Below are 16,116 nucleotides of genomic sequence, written 5' to 3'. Positions count from 1 at the left end.
TGTGAGAGAGATTGATACACCTACTTTACTCACTTTTAGAGAGTAACTCAAGAGTGTGGACTCTTGAAAGAGATTGTAACCTTATGGGTAGTAAGGGGGAGTGATTGAGGAAATCAATTATTGTACTGAGGCACCAAGAGCCCATTTAACCTTGGGATTATAGTGGAAATCTCAGAGGTGTTCTGAGGACTGGACGTAGGTTAAGTGGTTAAGATCGAACTAGTATAAATTATATGTCCTTGCTCCGCGGTGAAATCTTTTTAGCTCAAAGCTCTCTGCTTTTATTTATTTCACTATTTCAGTATGCTTAAATTTTTATAACTCACCCAATTCACCCCCTCTTGCGTGAGACTGTCACTACCATAATTCGGTTGTTTTATATTGAGACTGAGATTTGCATTGTATTCTGCACTTTAATTGATTAATTAAATTGATATTTCCTTCTGTTATATTGATTCTTTCTTCTTAAGTGTTTAAATCTCTTGATTGACCGGTTAGGGTGCTAACATTATTCATTAAGAGAGTAAAATACCTTTTGCAGAAAATAATCCATATTAGGCATTTAGGTGAGTTTGATGAGTTAGGGTTCTAGCTCATTGAATTCATTATTTATAGAAGGTCTTCATAAACCGAGCCTAATAAAGGAAAATGAAGTCAATCAAAAAAAGAACCGGGATGATTGGTCGACTTGACCATCAAAGATAATTCATACATTGCATTCACTTCATTCATTAAATACAGAAATTACAAAGAGTTTAGATAGTTTTGCTTACATGTTGTTATAGTTACTAGTTATACACTATTTCATACATCATACTTGGTTAATTTGATATTTGTGATAGATTACTAAGACATCCATAGACTCCTCAAGAGATTGACATCTAGGTTAGTGCTACTATATTGCATTTAGCTTAGTTTTATTTGACAGTCTAACGGTTGATTTTCAACTTTATCGGTCCTAGAAGAGCAAAATAGAAAAATTTAGGAAAAATTCTAGAAATTTCCCTAAAAATAGAAATTAGTGAATTAGAGGTTTTGGAACCTCAATGGAGACCATAGAGGTGAAATTGGTGTGAAACTGAATTATTAGGGAATTTTCCAAACACGAAGGTTTTTCGGGAAAATAGTGAGAACTTGAAGGAGAATAATTATTTTAAATAGCTAGAGGCCTCAATAATTTCAGAAAAAATATAGATTAATTATTTAAATATTTATGAAAATTTATAAAATTGATTTAAGATCTTGGAGGCACAAGAATTAATTTTAGGGAATTTATTCTCCCACAATTTTTCTAATAAAGACCTAATCAGGAAAAATTGAAATTAAATAGTTTGAGGTAGAGAAAAATCTTGAAAATTTTCAGATCATATTCTCATATGAAAAGAGGGTTTTTCATGATAGAAATGTATTTTTGGAGGTCTAGAAAAATTATGGAATATTACTAGTGAATAGTAACTGATAAAGTTTCAAAATAGTTTGGGATTGTATTTGGTTTGTAGGCCATCTTTTGGGACTATCCTAGACCACGAGTAGGTCCCACATTAGGCCAGAAAAGGCCTAAAATTCATTCAAAAACATGGCCAATTAATTAAAGCCCAATTTGACATAAATATCAAGGGAATATTCTAGGGTTTGCACACTTGGCATGATCTGGAAATTTTAGCACTTGTTGATAGCCACGTGTCTCTCTTATGTGGCACCCCAACATGCCAATTGAAGGGGGAGAGGGAGCAGAAATTTTGCCTATAAATAGCCCCTAAATACATGAAAGCATGTGGAAAATTAACAAAAAAGGGGAGGTTATGTCAAGTTGTTTTCTTAAGCTTGGAATCTGAACCTAGATAGTGCAATTAAAGGAGAAACCATCAAGCTTTGATCAAAGATCCACTGCGGTATATTTGAGCTTTAGTTAAGATTAAAACTTGTTTTGGTTAGATATTTGAATTAAAATTCAAGGGGGAGATGCTGCCACTTTTTGGCTAGAGTACTGGTGTATTAAGAAAGGATAGAAACCTTAAATATGAAGTAGAATAAGTATGTTTAAGTGGTGTTTGGATTGATTTTTAGAAGAAAACCAACTTGGGTCTCTTATGCATCGATTTGGTAAGAAGAAATTTTGAGGCAGGAGTTTGTTTTGCTATGATTTAATGATTTCAATGAGTTTAAAATGTGTTTTTGTGTAGGGAAACACTAAATGGAAGTGTTTAAAACCATTGGAATCAAAAATAGAATTTTTGGAGCATATATGCCCCCTATTTGGCCAAGACAAATTGAAAGGGAAAGAGTTTAATTTTCATAAATCTGATTAGATATTTGGATTCTACATAAAAAAAAAGTGTGTAGAAATGAGCCAAGAGATTGTTAGAATCCAAGGAGAAATAATCATGTTAAAAATCAAAGAAAAAGGGGAATTAAAAAAGTTTAAGGTTTGGTGTTGGTGTTTAAATTGAATTATTGTTAATATAGCTTGTAATTATGCTTGGATTGATAGGTGTTGTGGAGGAAAAGCAAGGAGGACATAATTCCCTTAAGTATACTGAATTACATTAAGTTTAAAAGGTAGCATTGAATTATAATTTGATTATTTATCTTGCTTGTGTAATGTGCTTATGTTGATTGATTCAATTGAGGAATTTATGTTGTGACAAATGTTGATTTTATGACAATTGATATACTCTGGCCAAATGCATTGTAATATGTCAATATGAAAGTTTGGATGTTTTCTCTTTTGACCTAATGCATTGCATGATCTTTATGTGACTTGAGGATGTCTTGAAGTGCTATAACATATCACATTATGCATTACTTGATTTACATGATAATTATAGTTCATTGCTACTAAGATTTTTATGAAATCTCATTCCTTCCTATGTCAGATTATGCATTACTAGGAAGGAGATCAAGTATGGAAAAAGGGCAAGGAATTGGTGTTGAACTAAGAAGGCTAAGGAAAATCTATGACATTGTATAAAGTTTACGTTGTATGTTGATGAACTTTGATATAAGTTTGCAACGAGTAAAGATATGCTATACTTTGGCATTATGTAATCTATAGTATTGAATGGTTGGTTATAATTATAGTTTGGTATGCTTGAATGAATGGTACATGGAAAGGAGAAGAGAAAATGGAAAGCAATTGGATTAGGGGATAAAAAATACCCTAAAGGGGTAGTTTTGTGACACAAAATAATGAGCAAATGAATGAATTTGGATTTGAAATTTGGCATGCTTATAGATATCATTTATAGCTTTAAAAAAACTAGTAGATCATTATATTTGGAGTTTTGTGCTAAGAGATATGTCCTTCCAAAGTTGAGTTAAAATACTAAAAAATTGAAAAATGACCATATAAACAGTGCAAGTTGATGAATTTTTTTGGCTTTGTTCATGATGATCTGATGCCAATGAGTATTTTCTCCTTATAGTACACATAACAAGCTTCAAATAGAAATTAGAACCACCTTGTTTTGATTTTTTTGCATTTAGTCATGAATTTTCAAAATTAGCAAAAAATTTTATGAATAGTGAACAGTGCATGAAAACTCTTTGTGACCCTAAGTCACAGCCTGGGAATTTTAGGTGGCGACTTAGTAGCAAAGATAGGCTCTATGACCTCAAGTCATGATCTAGAAGTACCAAGTCATAACTAGACTGAAATTTGGAAAATTTTCAAATTTTTATGCATTTTCTTATATCCAAGGCCTATATAATGATCCTAAAGGGTTCTAATTATCGTATAATGGGATAATAAAGTAGATGTGATAGCAACATTCTTGTTAGGCTCTATTTGGCATTAGGATACAAGAAAGCAAGATATTAGGCTTTCAACCATTTGGGCCCTTATCTAAGTGATATGCAGGGAAGTGTGGACCAGCTAGAAACAAATATAGGATGGAATGAGACCCTAAGAGGACCTACCTCTTATAACCCTGAACGTAAGAAATCGAATGGATGATCGAGGTAGGGCCTTAAGAGAACCTGTCTTTTACAACCCTAGCCATGAAGACACCAAAAGGCTGATCACTCCTTTGATACTATCGGGTATTCTCACGAGAATGTGAGAATGCAAGCAAGACTCACACAAAGAGAAATAAAATTCTCATATTATTCAAAATCATCTCTCCTTTAAAAGGAGTACATACTAAATTATCTATAGCTAAGACTCTTGAAAACCCTAATTGGTAACCTAAACCCTAAAAGCCCATTATAAGCTATTAGAGCCTAAAACACTAAGTAAAATACATAAAAAATTGATGTGAAAATACAATATAATTAGGAAAATCGAAAGACATTCTAGAATAATCTAACTTGCTAGTCAAGATAGAATAATCTAGATCACATACTACCTAGAAGGATCCTATCATTAATGAGAAAGATCTTATTTGACTCTCTACTATTTAATGCAATACAAAATAGGCAAGTCTTTGCCTTCAAGAAGCAATCAATACAAAATAAGAAAGTTTAAATTAGAAAACTACTTAAGGCAAACAGAATCCTAATTAATGTCATATAAAATCATTCTTGATGCTTCTTGAATCTTCTTGGACGTTCCAATGGATCTTGATAAATGCTATTCATATTTGTAAGCATCTTTAGGCCTTTTAGACAGCTATTTGGGCTTGAATATGGTTGAATCACGTTCTGGAACTCCTATGGTACATAACACAATGCATTTTGGCTCCAATTTAAAAGATTATAGCTCCAATAGATTCCTCCATGCATATATAATTGTGTTGGGCCTTTACTAGTATGAGAATTAGCTACAAATGCTCCTTTTGGGCTCCTAGAATATGCTCTTATCTTTCTCAAGAACCAAAGTGTTTATAGTCCAATGACTCATATGCCATAATGGCTTTGGGGGTGGCCTTTGATATATCGTGTCAAGCTTTGCATGTGTCTATGTCACCCCGCATGCAATCATTCCCTCCATGTAAGTATTCTTGATCTAGAGATGTACCGAACATTTTGGATGGCTTGTTGGACTTTACGACCTCTATATGGAATGTTCCCAAGTATGTTATCATTCCCTCCCTCTTCAAAAGGATTTGTCCTCGAATCTTGACCTGTATCAAAAGGAAAGAAATAAAAATTTTCAAAATAATATCATTGTCCAATTCAGCATTTGGGCCCTTATCAAAAGCTGATTTGATTTTAGCCTACTTGAGGCAAATAGAACAAAAATCTCATCACTATATCAGAATTTTACGGAAACACTCCCGTTAGGCTCGATTTAGCATAGGTTTCTAAAAAGCAAGATATCATTGCCGAATTCAACTATTTGGGTGCTCACCCGAAGCTAATTTGATTTAGCCTGTTTGAAACTAATAGAACAAAAATCTCGTCACTATATCTAAATTAAGTGAAAACACTCTCGTTAGCCTTGATTTTGCTTGAGGATTCAAGAAAGCAAGATATCATTGCCAATTCAACCATTTGGACCCTTATTAGAAGCCGATTTGATTTTAGCTAGCTTGAAGCCAATAGAACAAAATTGTCATTGCTATATCAAAATTCTGTAGCAACACTCTTGTTAGGCTCGATTTCATATGAGCTTTCAAGAAAACAAGATATCATTGTCCAACTCAACCATTTGGACCCTTATCAGAAGCTGATTTGATTTTAGCCTTTTTGAAGCCAATAGAACATAAATCTCATCACTATATCAAAATTCTGCTGAAACACTCCCGTTAGGCGTTTGCCTAAGGATTCAAGAAAGTAAGATACCATTGCCAAATTCAATCATTTTTTTCCTTATCAAAAGACGATTTGATTTTAGCCTGTTCGAAACCAATAGAACAAAAATCTTGTTGCTATATCAGAATTTAGTGGCAACACTCCTGTTAGGCTTTATTTGGCATGAGGATTATAAAAAGCAAGATATCATTGCCCAATTCAACCATTTAGGCCCTTGTTTGAGTGACACACAACAAATATAGGATGGAATGAGACCCCAGGAGGACTTGCCTCTTATAATGCCAAACACAAGAAACTAAACAGATGATCGAGGTAGGAGCTTAAGAAGACCTGTCTCTACAACCCTAGCTATGAAGACACTACAAGGTTGATCACTCCATTGATTCTATTGAGTATTCTCATGAGAATATGAGAATGCAAGCAAAGTTCACACAAAGAGAAATAAAATTCTTATATTATTCAAAATAATCTCTTCTCTAACAAGAGTACATACTGAATTATTTATAACTAAGACTCTTGAAAACCCTAATTGGTAATGTCACACCTTCATTTTAAACCCCATTATATGTCATTTGGAACCATTCGGAATCATTACACGATGCTCAAAGTAGGTAAAAACCAAGATTTAAAGTTCTGATTTCGGTTACTATTTATGTAACCCCTAAAAATCGGGTCAACTTTAAAAAATCATAACTAAATATAGAAAAATTAAAATAGAGTAGTTCCAAGTCTTACGCAAAGCTTATGAAATGCTTTACATAGGAAAAATATTCATAGGTATCATTTTCTCACAGATCAATACCAGTTTCCACGCAATTATGTACTGTTCATTTGGTAAATTCTGAAATTTTTAGTATTTTTACCCAACTTTGAAAGGGCATAAATCTTTCCACAAAATTCCAAATTTAATGATCTACCACTTGATTTAAAGCTAAAAATATGATCTATTATTCTGCCAAATTTCAAATCCAGATTCAAACATTTGCGATTTATTTTGTATGCACCAAGTTTGGTCCTTTTTAGTCAAAGGTTATCCCCTAACTACCTTTGTTTTGGCTCTTTCATAACTTTTTACCCATCCTTAATCATTTGGGGCTTAACACAAGCTTGAACATACATTCTACTATGCTTTTACATGTTTAAACATAGACATACATGCTTGGCTCCCCTTAGGAGCTATTATCCAACAAACATTTCCAAAGTCATAATATTACATAACAAGTTCCAAAATTTACACTAGGGTACATTAATTGTTCATTAGGCCTCCGGGACAATTTTTTTACGTTTGCGCTTGCTTGCACTTCCTCCTAGATGGTGTTAAACATAAGAGTGAGATTTCAAAGAAATCCCAGTAGCACATAATCACACTTATCATACATCCCTGCAACACTATGTGCAATGCCTTTGTGCATTTGTCTTATTCATGTGTTCATGCTTTTATGCCATAGAAAGTAAGCTATTATACACATATTCAGTGGACATAATGCCAAGGCAACATAATTCAAACATTACAATCAACATTTGCAATAAAGCTTAGTGACATCATGGCACACATTGCACACATCAATGTAAACAAGAAAGCAGTCAAATGTAATTCAATGCTACCTTTTGGTACTTGGTCCTTGACTTCCTTTAAGTTCAAGATGTTTTCTTGAGGATTTGGCAAGGTACCTATCCAACCAACACCAATGCCAATCATTCAACAATTATTCAAACACATTCCCCAATACTTAAACATTAAACCCTTTTTCTTGGGATTTTTGGCCTAATTGTTTTCCCTTTGATTCAAGAAACCTCCTTGGCCTTTTCTACATGGTTTTGATCAAAACAAAAATGAATTTTTTACAAGGAAAGATGTCAAAATTTCCAACTTGATTTTCAATGCTTCCAAATTCAATTCGTCTATATAACCCTACACAAAAATGCCCAAGGAGTTCAATGTAAGCATCATATCCATCAAAATCCAATCATAAGTCTATGAATTCTAGATGGTCGAACACCTCCCCTTAGGTTCATAAATTTCCACATTTGATTCCAATGAATTTAAACATACTTCCATAGCATAATCCTACACAAAATCACATTTTAAATCCATTGGAACCATTAAAACTTATTAAAACAATTCCCACCCTTGAGTTCTTGAGTTGGCTGAACTGAAAAGGCATAGTTCCTAGGGTAATTTCTTCCATAACCCATTCAAAACCGCACCAAACATGAACAACACAAACTCATACTCAATTTGCTATCCTTTCCTAGCACTTCCAGCATAACAGAAATGAAACAGCACTTCCCCCTCAATTTAAGTCATGATTTGGCCATAGAAAAAACATCAAATTAAAGCCTAAACATACCTTAAAGAGTCTTGGATTAAAGCTTGATGATTAACCTTGGATTGGAAGTGGTTTGAAGGGTGCTTGGAATTTAAGAAAAATTTGTGCAGAACCTCCCCTATATTTCCAGATTTTTGCACGAATTTTGGCTGAATTATGGGGGTATTTATAGACCTCATTTGCTGCCCCAAAACTTTCCCTTGGGCAGCTATTTCTGCCCTAAAATTAAGTGTGTAAGTCGGCTAAAATGAGGGAGTAATCTCAGCCACACATCTTTTGACTCAAGTTTCAAGAGAGTTGATCCAATGGTTAAAAATTTGCCCGCACACAAGCCAGCTATTCTGATCATGATGAGCATGAATTTAGGCCTTTTTGGATGCTAACTAAATGGTAAAAACTGATTAGGAAGCAATGGAATTGGTTAGGGTAATTTTAAAAATTATTTGGTCACATAATACCCAATTTCTTGCCCCCTATTAGGGAAAAATAGCTAAGGGCTTCCAGAATTCCATTTCCTTTCATGATAAATCCCTATTTATTCCAAAAGTGTGATCTGAAAGTTTTGGAAAATTTTCAAGATCTCTAGGTATTTATTTCATATTTTCTCCGAAATCGAGTCTTTACCGATAGGAATTCAGAAGTAAATTCCCCATAAATTATTTCCTGCATTTTCAATGCTTGGAAACAATTTTATAAATTCATATATATTCCTAGGGAGTGTATCCATATTTTTCCTTGAATTTTTGGAGTCCTTAGTTAATTAAAATAATTATATCACTTTAATTCCCCTTTATTTTCCCTATTTTTCCAAAAATAATTATTTTTCGGAGAATTTTCACCAAAATTTATTTTGGGCTATTCTCACTGCCAAAACATCATAGGTGACTCAAAAACCCCTAATTCCACCTTTTTCTATTTTTAGAGAATTTTTTAGGACTTTTCTCAAAATTACCGTTTTGCCCCTAGGGATCCGATAAAGTCAGTTTTGTCCATTTTGTGTTTCCATGCTTTACTCATACCTTATGCTTATCAATCATGTTTCATTTTCTCACATTCCCATTACTAGGGTTTCAGATTTTGGGATGTTATAGGTAACCTAAGCCCTAAAAGCCCATTATAAGCTATTAAAGCCTAAAACACTAACTAAATAAAATACATCAAAAATTGATGCAAAAATACATTAAAATTAGGAAAATTGAAAGACATTCTAGAAGAGTCTAACTTGCCGGTCAAGATAGAATAATCTAAATTATCCACTACCTAGAAGGATCCTATCATTAATGAGAAGGATCTTATTTGACCCCTTACTGTTTAATGCGATACTAAATAGGCAAGTCTTTACCTTCAAGAAGTAATCAATACAAAATAGGAAAGTTTAAATTAGGAAACTACTTAAGGCAAACAGAATCCTAATTAATATCATATAAAATTACTCTTGATGCTTCTTGAATCTTCTTGGACTTTCCAAATAGATCTTCATAAATGCTATTCACGTTCATAAGCACATCTATTTGCGCTTGAATATGGTTGAATCACGTTCTAGAACTCCTATGGTTTATAACACAATGCATTTTGACCCCAATTTAAAAAATTATAGCTCCAATGGACTCCTCCATGCATATATAAATGTGTTGGCCTTTTACTAGCATGGGAATTGGCTACAAATGCTCCTTTTGGGCTCCTAGAACATTTCTTATCTTTCTCAAGGACCAATTGTTTATGTCACATCTAGTAATCTGGTAATTAGGAGTAGGAATATTCCTAAGCAATTAAGGGCCAAAATGATAGGGAGAAATAGAAGGAAAAAACTTCCAAATTTATGTTAGTGTCAGGGCAAAAGAATAATTTCTAAAAGTTACGGCCAGGCTTGTGTAATTGTAGAAAATATGTTAGAAATTCCCAATAATTATGGAAACAAGAGCAATGCCCCTTGAACACTATATTAATTTTTAAAAGAAAGAATATTGATGAAAAATAACTTTCTAAGGGTAATTTGGGCATAAAACAACTTATACCCTATCATATAATTCTCAAGACACATTATCTTGATTTTTTCTTAATTTTTTAGGCTCAAAAATATTTCTCCGTAAATAATTTTGACCAATTAATTTTATTATTTGGGAAAATTCTAAATAAATATTTTGAAGGAGAATAAAATTTTCAAAAAATTCATATGATATCCCAAGAAATTATAAGAGATTATGGTATTAAAAACATCCCCATAAATGTTCAAGGATTTTCCTAATTCTCATGACAAGTAGAGAAATCCCAATCAAAAGGAAAAATAGGTTTTCTCTTTATAATTAGTAGAAATTTGAGATGGGAACTGTCACACCTTACTATTATATCTACTTAGGTTTCATTTAAAACCACTTGAGACCACATTGGATGGTCTTGGGCTCACTTTTTACCTTAAAAACGCTAAATTTCGGATTTTTACTGTTATCGGGTAAAAAATCCAGTTTTTCTGGCCCAACTTCAAAAATTCATAACTTATTCCACAAAAATCTAAATGGGGTGGTTCAAAATTTTGCTTAAAGCTCTTTAAGTCCTATTTCAAGAAAAATAATCTCATGATCCAATTCCTTATGAAAAAGCATCAGGTTTTTGTGAAATGTAACACTGTCCATTTGCCAAAAGCCCTTTTTCGCAGATTCTGACCTTTAACTTTGAAAAATCATTACAATTCGTATACTTGGCCATTTTTAACGTATTAGCTATCAAATTGAAGCTCAGGAATTTATCTATAATCAAAAAGTCACGTGAACAAGGCAGTGTCAGTGTGCTTACAGCACTGTTAGCTTAATATATACATAACCAAAAAGGGTCCACGAATTTTATGGCAAGACACCATACTTTAGCCTCCAATCTACAGCTTGCTCATAGGAGTTTCAAGTCCTAAAATGTTAGATTATATTTGGGGGATGAGATTTTAAGAAATCCCAGTAGCAAGATCAATAAACCAAAACATTAACATGCATCATTATAAAGCATTTCAACATTAGCTATCATAGGAGAACTAATCTTTTTATAAATAGGCAACCTCAACATGCAAGGCCATGGCAAAAAATGCAAGGAGCAACCATATCACAACATCATAGTTCAACCGTATAATAGCAAGCATACATGCCATAAATAACAATGCAAAGTTAACATTAATGGCTAATTAGATCCCACTACCTTAATCCAATGCTTTTTGTTTTCTTGTTGTTCCTTCTTGCTTCCACAAGTCCAAATCCTAACATGGCAATCCACAAAAAGGGCAGCAAGAATCATCAACCATTCCTCATAAAATCAATAACATAACTCAAGTAACTCCTAAACCCCTCAAAGCTTCCATCTTTGTTCTTGGATTTTTAGAGTCGGTTTCCATAAACCCTAAAAATTCCCTCTTAACTCAACCCCACATGATTTTTCATGTAGATTCCAAATATCTACTTGGATTTAACAAAATAAATTTTCCTCTTCCAGTTTTAGCTTGGCCGAACCCTTAGGGTTTAAAATTAAAAAATTGCAACTTTGATTCTATAGCTTCCAACACTTGTTCTTTAGGTTTACCCTACACTATTCTTCATTTTGAATACAATGGAAGCCTCAAAACTTTGAAAAACATATCATAGGGTTCAGATCTTGCCTTGGCCGAAAATAACACTCAAGGACATAACCATGAAAAAATGCTTCAAAACCAACTATAATCACTTGTAAACACTAGGATCTAACTTGTGTTGTTGTGTCTTAGCAAGTGTGATGAACAAAACTCCCTTCCCCTTTTATTATTCAGTTTAGCCAACCATTAGAGAGAGAGGGGACATATTTTTCAACCATAAAAGAGAAGGAAAACAAGGCAAGAACACATCTAGAACTAAGAATTCACCTTGAATCCTTGATTGAATGACCAAAGTTGATGCCTTTCTCTTGGTTTTCCTTTGAAGCTCTTCCTTTTTCCTCTCTAACTCTCCTTGGCCGAAATGTAGATCAGACTTAGGGGAGGAGAAGCTCATTCAATGCACACAAAATATCCCACCAATCCACATTAATGAGAAGCCAAGTGTTAAGTGCGTACTTAGTCTTGCATTTTCCCTTTTAATTAACTTAATGACAATTGAAATTAATTTCAAAAGTCAAGATCCTCTCTATTGGTAGCTTGACACTTGGAAGGCTCTAATTACCATCCATTAAAGGCTTGACAAGTGGCAACTTGTAGGCCAAGTAAAGTGCAAGACTCTGCTTCTTGCTTTATCGGTGCACTTTTACTCCAGGCTTAACTTCTTTTCTATAATTACAGTACCCTGGCCCCTATAATTATTTTCTGTCAGATCCATAAATTATTCTCCTCATTTTTGTCTTCCCAATTTTCCCTCTTTCTCTCAAATTAAATTTTCCAATAATTAAATAAAATGAAAAACTAATTTCCTTCTCTTTAGTGATTTCTCCACTTTTCTCAGGAATTGGGAAAAAAATCTTGGATACTTGAGGGCCTTCTTTTAATTTCATAATTTCTTATAATTCCTTGGGATATCATAGAAATTTTCTTGGAATTTTATTCTTCTTAAAAATATTTATTTGGAATTTTCCAAATAAAGACCTTAAACTAGCTTAAATTGCCCTTAAATTCCTTTGTAATTTCTCTAAGGGTAAATTGCTCATAAAACCATCCCATATAATTCTCAAGAAACATTTTCCTTATTTTTCCTTAATTTTGCTGAGACTCAGAATTATTTTTCCATAATTATTCTTGACTAATTTTCCTTAATTAGTCAAACTTTTCATAATTGGCTTGGAAAATTATAATAATTATTTTCCACCAAAATTCTTCTATTTCTCCTTGTCATTGTTTTTTGGCCTTTAAATATTTAGGAATATTCTTATTTCTAATTGCCATATTATTGGATGTGACAGGAACAAAGAAGGGCATTTTAGGAAAAATGAGAAGAATAGATTATGGATCTAACAGAAAATAATTACAGAGGCTAGATGATAAAGCCCAATTTTTATACATTTTATCCCACATTAAATTAGAATTTAAATGATAATTTTGAGCTTAATTAGATTTTTTATGCATTATTGGATAAATTGGTTTTCCATAATTATTCTTGACTAATTTTCCTTAATTAGTCAAACTTTTCATAATTGGCTTGGAAAATTATAATAATTATTTTCCACCAAAATTCTTCTATTTCTCCTTGTCATTTTTGGCCTTTAAATATTTAGGAATATTCTTATTTCTAATTGCCATATTATTGGATGTGACAGGAACAAAGAAGGGCATTTTAGGAAAAATGAGAAGAATAGATTATGGATCTAACAGAAAATAATTACAGAGGCTAGATGATAAAGCCCAATTTTTATACATTTTATCCCACATTAAATTAGAATTTAAATGATAATTTTGAGCTTAATTAGATTTTTTATGCATTATTGGATAAATTGGTTGATTTTTGGATTTTGCATAAAAATTGAGATTTTGGATTAAAAATATAGATATTTTGTGCTTTCCTATTTTTGACTTAGAATCAATTTTTCCTATTTCTTTGGAAACAAGTCTCATATTTTTAGAAAGATTAGTTTTAGAAAGTTTTGCAATTTCTTGCCTAATTTTGTGCATATCTAATATTTAATTTGATAGAGATTATATTTTATTGGATATAATCTACATTAATGGATGCACTTAAATTCTTGTAGGTTAAGAAAGAGCATATAGGAGATCCAATAGTGCAAGATTGTTTCTTGGGATTTAAGCACAATCCAATGGCTAATATCAAGTGAGCCAATTAATTACTAATGGGCTTGAGCTTTAGATTCATAAAAATTTCCTTTTCTCCCATCAAAATATTTTCCTTATTTGAGAGGACAATTCAACGCCATATATATATATATATATATCCCCTCATATATTTGATTCATTGAACGTCAATTCTCTCCTTTCAACGTTATCCCATATTCACCATATACCTCACGTCATTCACCCACCAAATTCAATCACCTCTATCTCCATTCATACACGCACAATTCCTCACCATCACCTTCAATTAATTCATGGCTATGGCATCTGATAACCTTGGAGGAGGAGATAATACCATGGAAGCTTAAGCTTATAGGGAGGCAACTTGGGAAGAGCATGGAGGAGACTAGAGCCTTGGGCTAGCACTTGAAGACCACAAGGGAGTGATGTTTCATTTATCTTTTTAATTCAAGGACTTGAAATTGTTTAGTTTTAAATGAGTTCAAGTTGTAATTTTGTTGAGACAATTTAGTTCTAGATTGTCAATTTTATTCTTGGATTAAATTGATATTTGGATCTTATTTGTGCCAAGATACTTGTTGGAATTTATGTTTAGAACCTTTGCATTGTTAATTGAATTTATAATTGAGTTCTCATTATGAGTTTAATTATCAATGTGGTTTGAATTGCAAAATTTGGGTTCTTTCACCTCTTAATTGTTTAATTAAGTTGGTTGATTATCTGATTGTTTAATTGGATAATTTGAAACATAATTTCCAAAATTAAATTGAATTATCTTCATTTGTTTTAATAGGCTTAATTAACCAACCTTATACTGTTATGAGTTCTCTAATGGTTTAAGGGTTTTTGAAGTTAAGGGTTTCCTTTATTTCAAATAGGTGATTAAGTTTATTAATTCCACTCTCTTATCACTTCCCTTTGGTCTAATTAACTGATTAAGGTTATGAAGGTTAAATCCATGCGAATCCTAAGTTGTCCCCTTTACCTTACCTGAAGAGAACTTCTCAATTTTCATTTCTTAATTTTCTTTGCTTTCTTATTAATTTTCTTTATTCATTATTTTTATTTTCCTTCAAAAAAACCCCCCAAAAATTACATTGCATTCATTTAGTTTAATTTAATTTTCATTTATAGATTTTAGGATATTTGCATCTTGCATTTAGGATTAGAATTTTGCATTTTAGTTTAGGTCCAATTTATTGCATTTTTTTTATCACCTGAATTTTTACCTAAAGAAACCCATAAATTGCTCCTTGGAAGTAATGACCTAGGTCGATCCTAAACTACAAATCAATTAGGACCTAGTTTAATTGAGTGCTTTAACGACAGAAGCATCATCACTAGAGTATTGTAGTTATAGAAAAGAAATTAAATCCAGAGCAAAAGTGTACTGATAAAGTAGAAAGTAGAGTCTCGTCCTCTAATTGGCCCACAAGTTGCCACTTGTCAAGACATGAATGGAGAGGATTTGGAGTGCCAAGTTTCAAGCCAAGTATGGAAAGGATCTTGACTTTGAAAATTTAATTTCAATTGGAATTAAATTAAAGGTGAAAAGTTGTAAGATGGTTTAGGCTAATGACACTTCACACTTGCATTTACTATGGGTATTGGGATATTTTGCCTATAAATAGACACTTCCTCCCCTCTTGCAAGACTATAATTTTTGGCCACCATAGGGAAGTTCTTACAAATTCATTTCTTGAATTCTAAGCAAGAGGAAAGCTAGCTACTTTGATCATCCAAGCTAAGATTCAAGGTTAGTAGGTTATTTTAAGTTGTTTTTTTGCCTTGTTTCCTTAAGTTGTATGGTTGGAAAATCTATTCTTCTCTTGAATGTTGCTGGCTAAAATGTGTTAGGGTTAGGGGAAGGAGGTTTTGATGTTAAACCTAGATAAAACACATTGATTTAAAGTTGTTTTAAATGGTTCTGAGTTGTTGTTTGAAAGATTTCATGTTTGGTTATGGATGGGTGCTGTTCAGTCACTTTGAAATCTGTACCCTAGGATGAGTTTTTCATATTTTTTATGCTTCCATTGTCTTTAAAATAGAAAATGGTGTAGGGTAAACCTAAAGAACAAGTATTAGAAGCATTAGAATTAAAGTTGAAATTTTTGAAGTTCAAGACCCCTATGTTTGGTCAACATTGGTCTATAGGGAAGGAAGTTTCTTTTCATGAATCCAAGTTTATATTTGGATTCTATATGGAAAATCATGTAGGATTGACTTAAGAAAAAAAATTAGGTTAAAGAAAACAAAGCTCCAAAATTCAAAGAACTAAAGGTTAAAGAGTTACTTAAGTTTTGCCATTTAATCTTATGTGGTTTGGATTGTAATATGGCTGCCCTTTTT

This window comes from Neltuma alba, unplaced genomic scaffold, assembly GCF_004799145.2.
Source record: "Neltuma alba isolate B1F8T4 unplaced genomic scaffold, ASM479914v2 tig00010753_pilon, whole genome shotgun sequence".
In the NCBI taxonomy this organism is placed as follows: Eukaryota; Viridiplantae; Streptophyta; class Magnoliopsida; order Fabales; family Fabaceae; genus Neltuma; species Neltuma alba.
The sequence above is the reverse complement of the archived record's forward strand: the minus strand, read 5'-3'. Positions refer to the sequence as shown.